The sequence below is a fragment of the Diceros bicornis genome, chromosome X (assembly GCF_020826845.1).
Source record: "Diceros bicornis minor isolate mBicDic1 chromosome X, mDicBic1.mat.cur, whole genome shotgun sequence".
Lineage (NCBI taxonomy): Eukaryota > Metazoa > Chordata > Mammalia > Perissodactyla > Rhinocerotidae > Diceros > Diceros bicornis.
The window spans coordinates 46,931,532-46,950,269 of NC_080781.1; the positions used below are offsets into that span (position 1 = coordinate 46,931,532).

An 18,738-nucleotide genomic window follows, 5' to 3' on the forward strand; every position below is an offset into this window, starting at 1 on the left:
GCTTTGTGTGCCTGTAAATCTGAGTGTGCATTTTCTGAGCTTTTGGGCGTTTGTGTCCCGGGGCACGAGATCTCTATGTAGGCCTCTGCACCCCAGGGTAGGAGGTCTCTGAGCCGTATGTCATTCTGGGTCCCAAGTTGTGAAGTCTCTGAGCTGCCTGGGTGTGGGGTAGGCTTTATCTTAAGGTGTGAAGTATTTGAGCTGTTTGAGGATCTGTGCTCAGGTCATAGGTTCTCTGATTTGTCTGGAGATTTTATCTTAAGGTTATGTGCTGTTTCTGAGCTGTTTGAACTTCTTTCTGTTTTTGTGGTCTTTGTATTAGGTTGGGAGGTGTCTGAGTGGTTTGAGGGTCTGTCTCTAGGATGAGAGGTATCTGAGCAGTTTTAATTGGTTTCCTAGGGTGGGGACTTCGGTATGTTGGGGAGGTCTTTGTCACAGTATGTATGGTCTCTGTTCTATTTGGGGGTCTGTGACTCAAGTTGTAAGCTCTCTGTGCAGAGATGTTTGGAATCTGTTTTAGGTTTTGTGTTCAGTGATCTGTTTTTGGTGTCTGTGGGTATCTGAGCTGTTTGGGGTCTGTGTTTCAGGAGTAAAATTTCTTACGTTTTTGGTTGTGAGGTCTTTGTCCGGGAACTGAGGATTTGGGAATCTGGCAGATATGATTCCAAAGCCTGGAGCCCCAAGTCCTGGTTGTGTGTTGTTGGGCAAGTCGCTTGTCTCCTGGAGCCTCAGTATGTATCATAGTTAATGAAATGGGCCCAGTGCCCATCCGGGAGTGTACCTGTGCATCTTAGCAATGTGCGTAAGCCATCCTTCCACAAGAGTTTTCTGAGCACCTGCTCAGTGCCCGAGTACTGTTCTAGGAGTTAGTGATAAAACACAGGACAAAACTGACAAGTGTCTCTGATTTCATGGAGTTGGTCAGTAAATATATAGCACATCGAGGGTGGCAAGTGCTATGTAGAAAGATAAGGCAAGGTCAATGGAAAGAGTATGTGGGATGGAGGATGTTGTTATTTTATTCAGGCTGATCAAGGAAGGTCTTCCTGAAAAGGTGATGATTGAGCAAAGACCTGGAGGAAGTGAGGGAACAGGCCGTGGATTACCTGAGGGAAGAGCACTTCAGGCAGAAGGAACAGCAGGTGCAACAGTCCTGAGGGGAAATCCACTTGGTGTGTTCCTGGACGTCAAGAAGTCCAGTGATGGTGGTAAAGCCCTCATCCCTGGGTTTCACACATAGCGCTCATTGAACGGTGTTTGGTGTTGCTATTTTTATTTCTCCCACAACCTGTGAGGGAGGTGGGGTCATCCCCATTTTAGGGATGAAGGACCTGAGGCTCCAAGGCCTTGCACCTTCTCTCCTGCTCTCATGTGAAATTGCTAAAAGAGGAGTGAAACTTTCTACTCGATCATAGAGACAGAGGGCTTCAGTGTCAAGGCTGCAGGGAGGACACCATCCACACTGAATGTCAGCCAGCCTGCCACTATAAATTATAGTATGGGAACCATGGCCATCATAACGTTTCTACTCTTGATCGAGGGCAGGGCTTTAGGAATGAGAAAGAACTGGGGCAGAGGAGAGAGGCAGGAAGGGGAAGCTGGAGAGCAGTGAGAAAAAACACACTGGCTTCATAATATTGCCTGGATTTGGCCCAGTTCACCTTAATTAACTGATCCTATTAAGATATATTCACCCTTTTCCCCTTCCCTGCCCGTTCTTTCACCTCCCTTCTCTTTTTTGCCTGAGCAGTTCAGTCCTAAAGCCATTAGGTGCTGCAGAGCAAGGCAAGTGTATGTGTGTTGGGGCATCCCAACTTGGGGAGTCAGAGCCCAGGCACAGTGAGGAGGACATCCATCCATGGGGACAGCCTGCCCATGGTGGTAAGGAGCCCAGGGTGGTAAGGAGGGTCCCTGGGCGTCGGTGGGGGAGAGGGCTAACTGGCTCAAGGATTCAAGCCTGAGTGGGGTGTGAAGGTTAGAGGCACAGGATGGTTGGCACAGCATGTGAAGAGGGACTCTGTGTGGGGAAAGGATGGCTTATATACACTGGCGTTCATCAACTCAGTAAATGTATAAGGATAATGGGAGCCGTGTCTCGTACTTTTGGAAAAGGGAGTTTCAAATATGGGAAGGAGGAAAACTACAACAAAATCGGAGGTTTATACTGGAATTGGAGGTCTCCACGTGAACTCAGTTTTCAGAATCTATGTGTGCATATATGGATAGATAGATATAGATGTACGTATGTGTGTTTGAGTGTGTACATATATATATTCCAAAGTTTTGGAGACAGTACCGTCCCAATAGCAATAAGTACACCTAGCCCCCAGATCTTGGCTTCTAAATACCATCCCCCACTAAATGATGGGCTCCCAGGCTGGGGGAGGGAAAGGATAAATAAGCCTGCCTCAACTTGTGGTGTCAGTAATAAGGGAAAGTTGGGGAGTAATAAGGGAAAGTTGGGGAGTAATAAGGGAAAGTAATAAGGGAATGATGGGGAGATGTCAGAAGGACACAAGAAATAACTTGAAGGGGCTGCCACTGGATAAACTGGGGACTCTTTTATTTGTTTGTTCCAGCTTTATTGAGATATTATTGACATATAACATAAGTAAGTTTAAGGTATACAACGCGATAAATTGATACACTCTACAGGTGGCTCCCCGTATCCGTGGGTTCCGCATCCGCAGATTCGACCAACCACGGATCCTGTACTACTATGTTTAGGATCTGGGAATGTGGAACCCTCGGATAGTGAGGGCCAACTAAGGGACTGAGCCTCCGTGGATTTTGGTATCCGCGGGGGTCCTGGAACCAATCCCCCGCGGATACCGAGGGACAACTGTATACTGTGAAATGATTGCCACAATAAGGTTAGTTAACACTCTGTCCCCTCACATAATTACCATTTTTTTGTGTTGGTGACATTTAAGATCTACTCTCAACAACATTCAGTATATAACACAGTATTGTCAATTATAGTCACCATGCTACTATACATTAGATCCCCAGAACTTATTCATCTTGTAGCTGGAAGTTTGTACCCTTTGACCAACATTTCCCCCAGCTCCCTGGCAACCACCATGCTAATCTCTCTTTCTATGAGTTAGGCTTTGTTAGAGTCCACATGGAAGTGAGAACATAGACTATTTGTCTTTTTCTGTCTGACTTATTTCACTTAGCATAAAGCCTTCAGGGTTCATCCATGTTGTTGCGAAAGGCAGGATTTTCTTCTTTTTTATGGTTGAATAACATTCCATTGTATGTATGTATACACCACATTTTCTTTATCCATTCATCCATCCATGGACACCTAGGTTGTTTCCATATCTTGGCTGTAGCTGAGATATAAATCTTAAAATCGGTGTTACTTCTTCAATTTTGTTTTTCTTTTTCAAAATCATTTGGCTATTCTAACCACATAAATTTTATAATCAGTCAGTCTATATCTATAAAACATCCTGCTGGGATTTTTTAATTGGAATTGTCTGAAATTGATGGATCCATTTGGGGACTAGTGACATCTTAATTATATTGAATTTATCAACCCATAAACACAGTATGTGTCTCCATATATTTAGATCTTCTTTTATTTCTTTCCTCAGCTTTTTGTGGTTTTGAGCATACAGATCCTGCATATGTTTTGCTAGGTCTTTTTTTGGAAGCTATTGCAAATTGTATGTATTTTTTTTTGTCTTGTAATTGTTCATTGATAGTATATAGAAATATGCTTGATTTTTTTTTTAAGATTTTATTTATTTATTTATTTTCCCCCCAAAGCCCCAGCAGATAGTTGCATGTCATAGCTGCACATCCTTCCAGTTGCTGTATGTGGGACACGGCCCCAGCATGGCCAGAGAAGTGGTGCGCCGGTGCGCGCCCGGATCCGAACCCGGGCCGCCAGGAGCGGAGCGCGCACACTTAACCGCCAAGCCACAGGGCCGGCCCTGCTTGATTTTTTTTGTGTTAAGCTTGTATCCTGCAACATTGCTGAGCTCACTTATTATAGGAGTTTTTTTTTAGTAGATTTTATGGGATTTTCTATGTAGATAATGTCATCTATGAATTGGAGCAGTTTTATTTCCTCCTTCCCAATCTGTAAGCCATTTCTTTTTCTTGCCTTACTAGAGTGGCGAGGACTTCCAGTACAATGTTGAATAGCAGGGGTGAGAGTGGCTATCCTCCTGACCTCATTCCTGATCTTAGAAAGAGAGCATTAGTCTTTCTCCGTTAAATAGAATGGAAGGTGTAGGTACTTTTGTAGATGCTCTGTGTCAGACTAAGAAAGCTCCCTTCTACTCCTGAATGTTTTTATCATGAATGGCTGTTGAATTTTGTCAAATGCTTTTTCTGCATCAATTGATATGATGATCGTGTGGTTCTTTTTCTTTGGTATGCCTACTTATTGATTGATTTTTGAATACTTCACCAGCTTTGCATCTCTGGGATGAACCCCACTTGGTCATGGTGTATTATTCTTTTTATATATTATTGAATTTGATTTGTTAATGCTGTCTTTGTCTGATTTTGGTATCGGGGTACTGCTAATCTGATAGAGTGATTCAAGAAGCGTTCCCTCTCTTCTATTTCCTTGAAGAGTTGTGTAGAATTGCTGTTGTTTCTTCTTAAATGTTTGGTAGGATTTCCCGGGGAAGATCATAGGGGCCCGGAGATTTCTGAAGTTTTCCAATGGCAAATTTGATTTTTTGATAGATATATATCTATTCAGATTATCTGTTTATTTTTGGTTGGGCTTTAATAGTTTGTGTCTTTCAAGCAATTGTTCCATTTTGTCTAAGTTGCCAAATGTGGGAACGTAGAGTTATTTGTAGAATCCTTTTAATTTCTCTGGAGTCTGTAACCTATTTTATTCCTGATATTGGGAAGTTGTGTCTTTTCTTATCTTTCTTTCTTTCTTTCTTTTTTTTTTTTTTTGTCAGTCTGGGTAGTTTATGAATTATATTGACCTTTTCAAAGAACCAGCTTTTGGTTTCATTGATTTTCTCTATTCTTCTTCTGATTTCTGCTCCAATCTCTATGTCCCTTATTCTGCTTGCTTTGAGTTTGTCTTGATTTTCTTTTTCTAGTTTCTTGAGGTGGAAGCTTTTATAATTGATTTGGGTCCTTTATTCTTTCTGAGACAAGTGTTTGATGCTGGACATTTACTGCATCCTGCAAATTTTGATATATTGTATTTTCATTTTTATTCAGTTCAAAATATTTTCTAATTTCCCTTGAGTCTTGCTCTTTGACCCATGGGTTATTTAGAAGTGTATAGTTTAATTTTCTCGTGTTTGGAGATTTTCCTCTTAACTGCTTCTTACTTATTGGTGGCTTTTCCCTTTTGGTCAGACAACGTTCTTTGTGTGATTTCAACTATATTTACATTTGGTAAGACTTACATTGGTGAGACTTATGACCCGGTATATGGTCTACCTTGGTGAAACTTCCATATGTACTTGAAACGAATGTATATTCCGCTGTCGTTATGTGGAGGGTTCTATATTTGTCAGTTATATCCAGGTTGTTCATGGTGCCATTCAGTTCATAGACATATTGCTCATTTTCTCTTAATTAGATCTATATATTACTGAGAGAGTGTTGAAGTCTCCAAGTGTAATTGTAGAGTTGTTTTTCCTTTCTGTTCTGTCTGACTTGGTTATATATTTTGAAGCTTTATTGTTGAGTGCTGTGCAGAAAAGAGTTAACATAGCAGGCCTGAGACTACTATCCTTAGAAAGGCCAGCTTGTTGGCCCTTACCTTGCATCTGGGAACTTGGATTTCGGGAGGTTTCCCACCATTCCCTACCTGAGAAGGGTGGTTTACTCTTCCTAAAGTGTTTGTCCAAACAGTATGTTTTATGCTAAACACCTGCTTTCCTTCTGGAGATCTGAAGTCTTGGGACATGCTAGGCAGACAGTGCCTATGTGACCAGCCCCCAGTAAAAACCTTGGGACCTGAGTTTCTCATGAGCTTCCCTGGTAGACAACATTTCAAACATCTGTCATAATTCATTGCTGGAGGGACAAATTGTGTGACTCTACTGGGCAAGGACTCTTGGAGGCTTGCACTGGTTTCCTCCGGGTTTTGCCCAGGGCACCTCTCCCCCTGGCTGATTTGGCTTTGAATCCTTTTGCTGTGGTAAATCTTAGCCATGAGGATGACTATAAGCAGAGTCCTTGGAGCCTTCCTAGGGATTCATCCTAGGGTGAAAGTGAGGGTGGTCTTGGGATATCTGAAACAGTAGTGGCTGCCATGGGGTTCACTGGCAAGACCCTGACTTTCACCTGAAATAAGGTGAAAGCCTTGTTGGAGTAAAGGAAGGATGAAGGGGCAGGGACGGTGAACCTTCTGTGCCTCGGTGGCTATGGATGGATGTACTCGTAATATGAAACAGCACCTGAGCTGCTGTCTGTTGTGACAGGTAAATGTTACTTACAGAATTTGCAGATAAATGATCCAATTTCAGGATAGTTAAGCTCACTGCATCCCTTGGCTGCTTTTGCCGTGCTGAATGATATGAGGGGGAAGAAGTGCAGCCAGCTCATGACTTGGGTGTTTGTTCTTTCCTCCCGGTGCGGGGGAAAAAGGATCCAGACGTTCCCAAAGGTGACCTTTGGGTCGGCCAAAAGTGTGAAAAGTGTAACTTGCTCTCTCCTCCAAGTGGGAGGAAACAAATCAGTTCCCTGGGCTGGAGCAAAGCTTTAAATAAGCTAGAGGCAAAGAAGGGGAAAAAACACTCTAGCCTTTTCTTCAACGTGGCTGCTGCTGCTGCTGCTGATACAGCCCCTCCCAGCATTCCAGCCGGTATCTCCCCCAGGCGGCTGTAATGGTAACCCTGTAAGTGTCAGTTGAGTGCTAAGCGGTTGAATAAACTTTCAATGAAAGGGGGAAAAAGGGGGAATTTTTTTAAATGGCTTTGTATTTTGTGGCTGTTGCATCTGGGTGTGTGAGGAAATTGATGTCAGATGTTAGGCAGTGTAGCTATTCAACACAGCTGCCCCAGGAAGGGATTGATCTTTTCCAGTCTGCTCACTGGATAAATGATAGAGACAAAGGGGACAGGAGGTTATGTAAGCCCATTTTGAAAATTTTTTAAAATTCAGGATTTCATCCTGACCAGTTCCTAAACATGATGTGTCTTTATAGTTAGATTATAGAACATATTCTTCTATGAAAATTCTTTAGTCCCTCTTGCATACAACCCTACCAGACAAAAGGTTTGGAGGAGAGTAGGGGATAACTTTAAACATGTAAATTTTGATTTCAGAATTGTATACACTGATATTGTAACAATGGAAAAAACACAAACCTGGCACCTGGGGAGAGGCGGACGGAGCGAGGACATTATTGATCTTGTTTGTCCAAACTGTTCCTGGAAACGCTCTGTTTATCCTAAAGAAGTATTTCCCGTGCAGCCTTTCCAAGCTGCTGTGAGCACTTTGAATACAAACTAACTGCTGAGCCTCCAGTCACACCTGACAGAGCTCTGACTATGGGACAGCAGGCGTGGCCTCAGCTCCTGGACTTTGCATGCAGAAAAAAAAAAAAAAAGCCCATGCCATGTGGGATCTAAAATCCCAAAAGGTCATACAGGCCCGTACAGCCCTGAGTGTATGGGGCATGGGGAAGGTCATATTTTCATTAGCATAATGAATATTCAACTCTCCTTGTAGGGTTATCGTGAGGCCTGAAGGTACTGCCGGGGTTTCATCATCATGTGCTCATACGGAAAAGGTCATCTCCTGTTGCCACCTCCATCCACCAGACACAGAGAGAATGGATTTGAGATAAACAGAAGCCTTCAGGGAGAAGGCCAGTGGAGTCCTGTTGTCTTCTCAAAAGATCCACTGCCCTGCCCTTGATTGGACTCTCATGCTGTGTCCATTATGTTCTGTCTTCCTGTGTGCTTTCTGGTTGGTCTTCTCAACTGTGTGTCTGTCCTGGGAAGAGTCAGTACGTTGGGGACAGTCTTGCTATCCAACGGATTTAATAAAGTTCCTGAGAGTTTCCTAGGCAGAGTTAAAAATCACAGATTCTAGGGCACTATCTTGGCCACAGATTCTAGGGCACTATCTTGGCCACACTAAATGAGACTCACTGGATGTGGATCACGGAATGTGCATTTTTTTAAAAGTTCCTGGGTTCCGACTCACATGGACAACTTGTCTGGGAGCTACTGGACCAGGGGAATAGTCTTATTCTCCCTGCTCCCAGGCTTCTCTCTCCATTGTGAGAGTGTAGAAGTGACATCGGGTTGGTGCTTTGTCTGAGTCACAAACCCAAGACCCTCGGGCTAGGAGACTGACATGCTGTCTGCTATATTATGGAGGCTCTCACATCATCGTTTCCCCAAAGTATTCTGATTCCAATCCTGTCAAGCCTCGATCTAAAAGATTTCTATTGAAATCAAATTTCTATTTATTCTGCGGTTCCATGCTGTAAAATCAATTTGTGTTATATGTTAGCTGTTATTCTACATATTTTGCAGTAGCCATGGGATCTTACCCTTGATTGAATAAATACACAACACAGTGAGTTTTCCACAGTGCCTGCAGACCTGTGGCTCCACCACTTACTGCTGGGTGACACTGAGCAAGTTACTTAGCATCTCTGTGCCTCATTTCTCCATTAGTAAAATGAAAACACTAGTTAGTAGTAAATTTAGCTACTTCGTGGGACAGTTTAGAGCACCGACTATGTTAAGACACGTAAAGCTGTCAGGACGGTGCCTGGCATATGATAAGTTCCCAATCAATTCTAGTTGTTGTTGTTACTTTTGTTAATATTGTTGCTGTGGCCACATTTTCCTGGAGCATGTTCCAGAGAGAGAGTGTCAAGACTACCTTTGACTGACTGGATGGACTTTGCACGATCACTTCAGCTCTTCAGGGACTCAAGAACTGAGTGTATGGGGCATGGGGAAGGTCATATTTTTATTAGCATAATGAATATTCAACTTTCCTTGTAGGGTTATCATGAAGCCTGAAGGTACTGCCAGGGTTTCATCATCATGTGCTCATATGGAAAATTTGAGTGGAAACTCCTCTAGGAAATTAGAACTCTGATGACCTCTTCATATGATTTGTATAATGCTGGAAAAGTAAGTGGTCACTGGATAATGATAGAACATGAGTATATAAAGTTTAAAAAACATTTTAAAGAGTGATATTTAAAGGCCAAAGAACCTCATCATATGATTTCTTTTACTGCTGTTAGTTCTATCTAGTCTAATTCTCCTACATCAAATTGTGAAGATTTGAACCTGATGAAGATATGAAACTGCTAGGAGTCGAAGTTTCTTCAGTAACCCTTTACTTCTTGTGTAGTTTTCACATTGTCAGTTTTATTGTGTTCATTATTTCTACCACTAATATTCATTATTGATTTAATAAAAGGTATTAATATTTTCTGAGCTAGATCATGAGGAGAGGGTAAACTGTTTTCAGATGGAGAGTCTGAGGAAAGGGGCAAAGGGGAGAGAGAGTGGAGTGGGAGTGGGAGAAGAGAAAGTCGGGGGGCAGGGAGAGAGGGGTGAGGGTGCAAACAGGAGGGAGGGATAATGGGTACAAGCAGAAAGCAGAAGTGAATAAAAGCTCACACTTCTGGATGCTTCCTATAGGCCTGGCATTGTTTTTAGCCCTCTCTCTCTCCATATATAATTTTAAAAGTCATTGAGTACTTACAGCAACTCTGTGAGGTAAGCATTTTTAATGTTATCCTTTTTTGTAGGTGAGGAAGCTGCAACACATAGAGATTAACAGGTGAAATAATTTGCCCAAAGTCACCTAGCCGGCAAGGGCAGAGTCAGATTTGTACCTAGGCCAGAGAGAAACATAAAGACACATGAGATGCGACCCTAAACTCTGGAATGCACCTCAGTGTCCAGTGTCCTCTGGATCAAAAGGCAGGTGAACATGTCCAGCAGCATTAATCAGATTACATCATACCTGTGTACGGATTGAACATGATGTCTCCTAAGTGCATGAAATGCTATGGGGTGACGAGTCAATATGCACACATCGCAAAGAACAGTTTCTGGTCCATATCAGAGTCTGTACGTGTGTTTGCTCCTATCGACGTCAGCATCAGCATCCTCATCGTCATTATCATTATGGAAAGTAGTTTATGGTATAATGTCAAACAAACAAAACAACGCATACAGTATAAAGACACTACCTCCGCTTTCCAAACTCCTAATTTAAAAAATGCATAGAAAAAAGCCTGGAAGGGAATAACCACATATTCAGTGTTTTTCTCTAAGTGTGAAACTCTAGATAATTTTCACATAACATTTTATTCACTGTACCATTTGCTGTATCTTCGTTATTACACAGCCAGTGTTCCTATTATAATTTTTAAAATAGTTTTTCTGAAGACTCATTCTCTTAGGTGTCTTGACGTTTCAGGATAAAAAATTGTTTCTACATCCTTGCCAGGTGAAAAACCAATCAGTGCGTTTAAAGCAGGAGCAAGATCTGTGGTGCAGTAGCGGGGAGCAGCGTGGGAGGCAGAGAGGTCCAGATGGAGAGTGAGGTAAGTCTGCAAGCGCTGTGAAAAAGGCCACAGTCAGTACAGGCAAAAACCAAACCAGACTCGCACGTCCTTACAAAGAGGCTAGTATGCTATCGAGATAAGTGTCCGTGTTAAGACTTCTTAGGCCTTCGCTCTCTCTTGGCTCCCTTGGGGCAGTGGGGCAGCGTGTGCTTCTTAGAAGGCAGTACTGCTTAGAACTACTCTGTGGATGAGAGTCGCAACCTCACTTGCAGCACCGCTCCTTTTGTGGGCGATCTGGAGCGCTTTTCTTGAAGTCTGGAAGCCTACAGATTCAGAAGGGAAAAGAGAAAGAAAGTACATAGTGCAGTAGTTAGATCCAACCCTCCCCTAATACATCCATACACAGAAAGCGAGATGCGGATACAGGTCCTGGCAATAATTGGTTGGGAATTAGCAGGATTGGATTGGGTGACTCAGAGAAGACATGTGGAAGTGAATGCAGAGGTGAGAGAACTCATTAAGAGGAGATAAACAGCGAAAAGTCTGTTTTCTGGCCTTGCTTTTCTGCTAAGAGGATAGAGTGCTCCTTTATTGTGGGGCAGGACTCCCTGGTCTGGGAGGGAATTACTGCAGTTGGTGATGAGTGTTCTGAGGACTCGCCATCAGCCCTAACAAGGGGGCACTGAGTGTGTGTGCAGGCACGAAGGTCTCGGCCCTTACCATTGACAGATGCAGAAAGCTTCTTAGCCCTGCTGAGAGTAGTTCTGTGGCACCTTAGGGAAGCTGGAAGCCATCCTCTAGCAAAACTACCAGTGCTCCCCAACCTTCTGATCCAGGTCGGGGGGGCTGCCCAGACACTGCTCGCTGTTCTGGATACCTGTGATGGTCACCGTGTGTGTGTGCGCGCGCGCGCGGGCACGCATGTTTAACAAAGATGGAGGGGGAGACTTGATTCATTTAACTGCAATTCACCAAGCTTCAAGTGTGGTCTAGGCACTGTGCTGGATGCCTGGGAGATACAATAAAAAAAAAGAAACATTCCGCCCTCATGGAGTTTATGTCAAATCATGAGGCAATAGTGAATCTAATGATCACACAAATAACTGTAAAAAGTACTGCTGTGATTGGTGGTACCAAAGAGGCGCCCTCCACGGCTTGGGAAGAAATGACCTTTAGCAAGACCTTTCGGGAAGTCTTCTCTTAAGAGGCAATGCTTGAGTTGAAATGTGAAAGACACACAGGAGTTAATCAGGAGCCTTCAGGAAGAGGGGACAATGTAGGTGGAGAAGCTTGGGGAGTTGGAGGATGTGAAAGAAGCCCAATAAGAGAGACAAGAAGAGGAAGCTCTGCTTTCCATAATACTAGAGAGGTAGGCAGGGGCTAGACCATGCCCTGAAGTGCTTGTGTAGGAATATGGTTTTTATCTAAAAAGCAATGGATAGGCCTGCACCTGTGTGACAGAAAGGGAGAGAAAGGGGAGGGGAGGGAGGAGGGAGACAGACCCCTGAGTGATGTGAGAGACCAGTTGGAAGGTGGTTTTGACAATCAAAGGGAGAGAGGCTTTGGACTAGAGCTAATGTAGTGGACACACAAAAAAGTAAAAGATTGAACAGATATTTAGAAAGTAAAATGGACAGAACTCAGCAAGGATTTGGACTTGAGGTGAAGGAGAGGGAGAAGTAAATGGTTAAGACCAGGTTTCTGTGTTGAGTAGTAAGAGTAGGATGGTGCCATCCACTGACATGGGGAATACCGGAAGAGGGCCAGGTCTGTGAAAAATTCAGAAATAAGACTTTTATTTTTATGAACCCCTGGTCTAAATGTAATGCAGTAACCAATATTTAAATACTTTGCTTAAAAGTTCCTTTTCCTTTTAAAAACAAGTCAGAGGTAGTAAGATATAATTTACATACAATAAAAGTCAACCTTTTAAGATAAATAGTTGTAGAGTGTTTTTGTTTTGTTTTTTTAACTTTTAAATTATTTTATCGAAGTCATATTGGTTTATAACATTGTGTAAATTTCAGGTGTGCATTATTATGTTTCATTTTCTGGATAGACTGCATCGTGTTCACCACCAATAGTCTAATTTCCATCTGTCACCACACATATGTGCCCCCTTGCCCCTTTCGCCCTCCCCCACCCCCTTCCCCTCTGGTAACCACCAATCTGTTCTCCTTATCTATGTGTTTGTTGTATGTAGAGTTTTGACAAATGTATATGTTGTGTAACCACCACCACAATAAAAATGCAGAAAATTTCCATCATTCAAAGATGTTCCCTTGGGCCATTTGCCATCAGACTCCTTCCTCCACTTCCATACCCTGGCAACCACTGACATATTTCTGTCCCTATAGTTGTGCCTTTTTGAGAATGCCATTTACATGAAATCATATAATGTGTAGCCTTTTGTGTCTGGCCTCTTTAATTTAGCATGCTTGAGATGCACCCATGCTGTTACATGCATCAGTAGTTCTTTTTTATTAGTATGTAATATTCCTTTGTGTGGGTATAGTTCAGTTTGTTTTCCTTTTATCCATACACCAGTTGTTCAATATTTGGGTTGTTTCTGGGGTTGGCTGTTATTATGAATAAAAGTGCTATGAATGTTTGAGTACGGGTCTTTATGTGGACATATGTTTTCATTTGTCTTGGGTAGAACTCTCCAGGAGTAGAATTGCTAGGTCATATGGTAAATGTGTGTTGAATGTTAAAAGTAAGTACCTGATATTAGGATACCCACTCTAGCCTTCTTGCGGTTGCTGTTTTATGATATATCTTTTCCCTTACTTTACTTGCAGTCTATTTGTGTCTTTGAACCTAAACTGTGTCTCCTGTAGAAAATATACAGTTGGAGCTTTTTTTTTTTTTAAATCCAGTCTGTCAATGTCTGCCTTTTGATTGGATTGTCTAATCTATTCATATTTAATGTTGTTATTGATGTAGTTGGACTTACATCTGCCATTATACTCTTTTTTTCTCTGTGTCTCATGTCTGTTTGTTCTTTGGGTCCTCCTTTACTGCTTTCTTTTGCGTTAAATGGATATTTTCTAATGTAGCATTTTAATTTCTTTAATGATGTGTTCACTATATTTTTTGAGTTATTTCCTTAGTAGGTGCTCTAAGGCTTACCGTACACATCTTATCACAGTCGGCTTCAGATTTACACTAATTCCAGTGAGATATAGAAACATCACTCCTATATAGCTCTATTCCCATTGCCCTATTTTTGTGGTATTGTTATATATATATTACAACTATAAAAGGTACATCCCATTAATACACTCTTATCATTATTATGTTGTATATAATTTTATATCTTTTTAAAAAGCTGAGATAAGACAGGATATCAAGTACATATTTATAGCTTCTGTTATATTAACCTTCTTTGTCACTATTTCTGATTCCCGTTATTTCTTCTTGTGAACTTGAGTTACCATCCAGACTCGTTTCCTTACCCAATACAGCTTTGCTCCCAGCCACCTCCTTTGTGCTGTTATTGGCAAATATATTACATCATATATGTTATTGGCCCAACAATAAATTATATAATATTGTTTTATACAGTTGCTTTTAAAATCAGTTACCAGAAGAAAGGAGTAAAAATGTATATTTACATAGTCTTTTATATTTACATAATTACCTTTAAACCGCACTCTTTGTTTTTTCCTGTGGATTCAAATTACCATCTGGGGTTACTTGTTGCAGCCTGAGCTTCCTTTAGTTTTTCTTGTAAGCCAGTCCTGCTAGCAGCAAATTCTCTCAGTTTTTGTTCATCTGGGAATGCCTTTATTTTGCTTTCACTTTTATTTTTTTAAACACTTTATTGAGGTATGATTGACCTGTAAAAAGCTGTACATATTTAATGTATACAACTCGACAAGTTTGGGAATAAGTGTACACCCGTGAAACCATCACCACCATCAAGGACATAGAAGTATCCATCTCCTCCCAAAGTTTCCACCCACCCCCTTTATTGTTGTTGTTGTTGTTATTATTAGTGATAGGAACACTTAACATAAGATTTACCTTCTTAGCAAATTTTAAGTATACAATACGGTATTGTTAGCTTATGGGCACTATGCTGTATAGTCAATCTCCAAAACTTATTTGCGTAGCTGTAACTTTGTACCCTTTGACCATCACCTCCCCATTTCCTCCTCCCCCTAGCCCCTGGCAATCACCATTCTACACTCTGCTTCTATGAGTTTGACTGTTTTAGATTCCACCTGTCAGTGAAATCATGCAGTATTTGTCTTTCTGTGTCTGACTTTTTTCACTCACATAGTGTCCTCCAGGTCCAGATGACATGCTCTTATACATAGAAAACCCTAAAGACTCCACCAAAAAACTGTTAGAACTAAGAAACAAATTCAGTGACGTTGCTTTCATTTTTAAAAGATAGTTTGCTGGGGCCGGACCGGGGGCATAGTGGTTAAGATCGTGCACTCTGCTTCGGTGGCCCGGGGTTCACTGGTTCGGATCCCGGGCGTGGACCTACGCACCGCTCATCGAGCCATGCTGTGGCGGCATCCCATATGCAAAATAGAGGAAGGTGGGCACAGAGGTTAACTGAGGGCTAATCTTCCTCAGCAAAAAGAGGAAGATTGGCAACGGATGTTGGCTTAGGGCCAATCTTCCTCACACACACACACACACACACACACACACACGCACACAAAAAGATAGTTTGCTGGATATATGATTCTTCCGATAGTATACTTCCTATAGTATTTTCCTTTGAGCACTTTGAATATATTATCCTGATGCTTTCTGTCCTCCCTTGTTTCTGCTGAGAAATCTGCTGTTAATCTTACTGGGTTTCCCCTCTTAAGCGAGGAGTCATTTTTCTCTTGTTGCTTTCAAGATTTTCTCTTTATGTTTGGCTTTCAGCATTTTTACTGTGTGTCTGTGGATCTCCTTTTGTTTATCCTACTCAGAGTTCATTGAGCTTCCTTCAGGCAATATTTCTTTGAGTGTTTTTTTCTGCTCCTCTCTCTCCTCCTGATACTCACATTACATGTATGTTGGTGTGCTTAAGAGTGTCCCATAGTTCTCTGAAGCTCGGTTTATTTTTCCTCATTTGTTTTCCTCTCTTTCATCAGATTGTATAATCTCTATCGATCTGTCTTTAAGATTGCTCAGTCTTTCTCTGGTAGTTCAAATCTACTGTTGATCTCCTCTTGTGAATTTTTCACTTCAATTATTGTACTTTTCAACTCCGGAATTTCCATTTGGTTCTTTTTTATAATTAACATACAATTTTATAACTATATAATTTTATAATTCTTTTTTATAATTTTATAATTTTTTATTTCTTTATCGTTATTCTCTATTTGATGTGACATTTTCATCATACCTTCCGTTACTTGATCGTGGTTTCCTTTTGTTCTTTGAACCTATTTATAGTAGCTACTTTGAAGTCTTTGTCTATCAAATCCGACATCTGGTTGTGATCACAGGCAGTTTCTGTTGCTTGCTTTTTCATAGTTGCCTGTTTCTTTGCATGTGTCATAATGTTGTTGTTGTTGTAGGAAACTGGACTATCTAAAGTAGATAATATATTGTAGCAGTTCTGGGTACTGATCCATCCTACCCCTCCTGGGTTAGTTACTGTTATTTGCTTGTTTATTTGCTTAGTGTCTGGCTGGTTTATTTTAGTGGAGTTCCTTCTCTCCGTGCGCCCCCCCACCCCCCTGCCACCTTTGCTGTGTTAAGCTTTGTATTTGACTGTTTCAGGAGAACCCACTTGGGTATGCCCACTTGGGTATACCCGCAGTCACCCTGGGGTGACTGGGGTTTGGGAAGGCCTGTCTTGGACTTGCTCTATCCCTGACCACACTCAGCTGTTAAGCTCCACTAATTGTGGGCTGATTATTGTTTTCAACAACGCCCTGGGACATAAATTGCTCCATAATCTAAACCAGTGAAATTCCTGCTCCTTTGAAGAGATAGCTATTGAGGTCAGTGTTTCAGATTTGTTTTGACCCCAGGCAGGCTCCTTCAGCTGTCTCCCTCCCTGGTTGTCTCAGGTAATCCAGCCAGCCTACAGTTTAGCCTATATAGTGCAATGATTCCACGGATCTTCTACTAGTTGCCTTTTACCACAACTTCCACTATTTTGAAAGTGCCCCTAGGCTGGACCTTCTCAACAGTCCATTGCAAATGAAGTCAGTTCCTCTGGGAAGAGGTTCAGAGCTATCTGCTTCAAAACTACTGAGCCACAGCTCTGTAGTTGGGGAGTGGGGACAATGATGGCACACTTCTCTTTCCTGTTTACTGGTATTGGACTACGTGATGTTGCTTTTTTAATTTCAATTTTTCATTATTTGTGGCTGGTATATAGAACCAGAATTGGCTTTTGCATACTGATCTTGTATCATGTTACTTTGCTGAACTCACTTGTTAGTTCAGGTAGCTTTCTTGTGGATTCTTTTTATAGATTCATGTGTTACCTGTGATTAATGACTGTTTTCCTTATTTCTCTCGCCTTTTTTGTTGGCTGGAACAGCCAGTAAAATGTTGCACAGAAGTGGCAAAAGTACACGCCCTTGCCTTGTTCCCTATCTTAGAGAGAAAGCATTCAGACCTTCGCAATTAAGGATAATGTTCGTTTTAGATATTTTTGTGGATACCAATTATCAGTTTAAGGACGTCGCCGTAGAGTGAATATTGCTGTCTCCCCAACATTTGTGCTGAAATCTTTCCCCACTGTGATGGTATTTGGAGGTGAGGCCTTTGGGATGTGATTAGGTCGTGAGGGTGGAGCCCTCATGAATGGGATTAGTGCCCTTATAAAAGAGACTCCAGAGAGCTCCCTTGCCCCTCTGGCCATCCGAGGACACAGAAGTCAACCGTCTAGGAACCAGACACAAGATCTGCTGGCACCTTGATCTTGGGCTTCCCAGCCTCCAGAAGTGTGAGAACTCCAGAAATGTGAGAAATAAATTTGTCTTATCTTATAATCCACCCAGTCCATGGTATTTTTGTTACAGCAGCCCAAACAGACTACGACAGAAATCCCTCTCTATTCCTACTTGGCTGAGAGTTTTTACCTTGTTGAATTTTATCAGATGCTTTTTATGCGTCTATTGAGATGCTCGTATTTCTTTTAGTCTGTTATTATGGTGAATTACAGTGACTGATTTTCAAATGTTCAACCAATCTTGAAGCCGTGGAGTGAACCCCGTTTGGCTATGGTGTTTTATCTTTTTTATATATTCCTAGTTTCAAACAGCTAATGTTTTATTTTGGATTGTTGTGTCTATGTTCATGAGTTATATTTGTCTGTCATTTTATTTCCTTAAAATGTTTTTGTCTGGTTTTGATATCAGCGTATTGCTAGCTCTATAAGATGTTTTCAGAAGTGTGACCTCTTCTCCAATTATCTGGAAGAGTTTGTAGAACTGGCATTATTTCTTCCACACATGTTTGATAGAATTTACCAGTGAAGCCACTTGAGCCTTGAGTTTTAGTGGAGGGAAGGGGTTTTGTTTTGTTTTGTTTTGTTTTGTTTGTTTGTTTTTATTGAATTCAATCTCTTTGATAGATATAGAGCTATTCATGTTATCTGTTGGTTTTTTTTTTTTTTTTGAGGAAGATCAGCCCTGAGCTTCATGTTACCTGTTCTTGACTGAGGTTTGCTAGCTAGTGTCTTTCAAGGAATATTCTCATTTCATCTAAGTATCAAATTTATTTGGATAATATATTTAATAATGTTCTCTTACCATCCAGTTAATGTCCGAAGGATCTGTATTGATGTCCCCTCTAGTGTTACTGATATTGGTAATCTGTGGTGTACCCACCTCGTTCATTTTTATCAGTCTGGCTACTAAATCTATTAAATTTACTGCTCTTGTCAGGGAACCAGCTCTTAGTTTCATTGATTTCTTTCTGTCAATTGTTTTGATTTCTATTAAATCGATTTCTGTTCAGATCATCGTTTTGTTTTTTTTTTTCTTCTGCTTCCCTTGGGTTTAAACGGATTTTGTTTTTCTAGTTTCTTAAGGTGGAAGCTTAGATCATTGATTTGAGACCATTTTTATTTTCTAATATAAGCATTTACTGATACAAATTTCCTTCTATGCACTGCTTTAGCTTCACCTCACAAATTTTGATATGCTATGTTTTCATTTTCTAATTCTCCTTGCAATTTCTTCTTTGATCCCTGCATCGTTTAGAAAGGTCATTTAATTTCAAAATACTTTGTGATTTTCCTAGGTATTTTGTTCCAACTAATT

The 18,738-nt window shown here is 41.3% G+C and overlaps 1 protein-coding gene across 8 annotated transcripts in view; it reads left to right on the forward strand.

Moving 5' to 3' along the window:
• The window catches only part of FAM156A (family with sequence similarity 156 member A), a 54,474-nt gene that overhangs the window by 4,836 nt on the left and 30,900 nt on the right, over nt 1-18,738 (forward strand). For 4 of the 8 annotated variants that reach the window (XR_009217499.1, XR_009217497.1, XR_009217498.1 and 1 more), the window contains 3 exons: nt 7,678-7,917; nt 8,973-9,104; nt 10,441-10,537. The exons of 2 other annotated variants lie outside the window; for them this stretch is intronic. The gene's annotated coding sequence lies outside the window, so the exon portion shown is untranslated. The remainder of the gene's footprint in view (nt 1-7,677; nt 7,918-8,972; nt 9,105-10,440; nt 10,538-18,738) is intronic. 2 more of the 8 variants (XR_009217500.1, XR_009217501.1) reach the window with 2 other exon arrangements.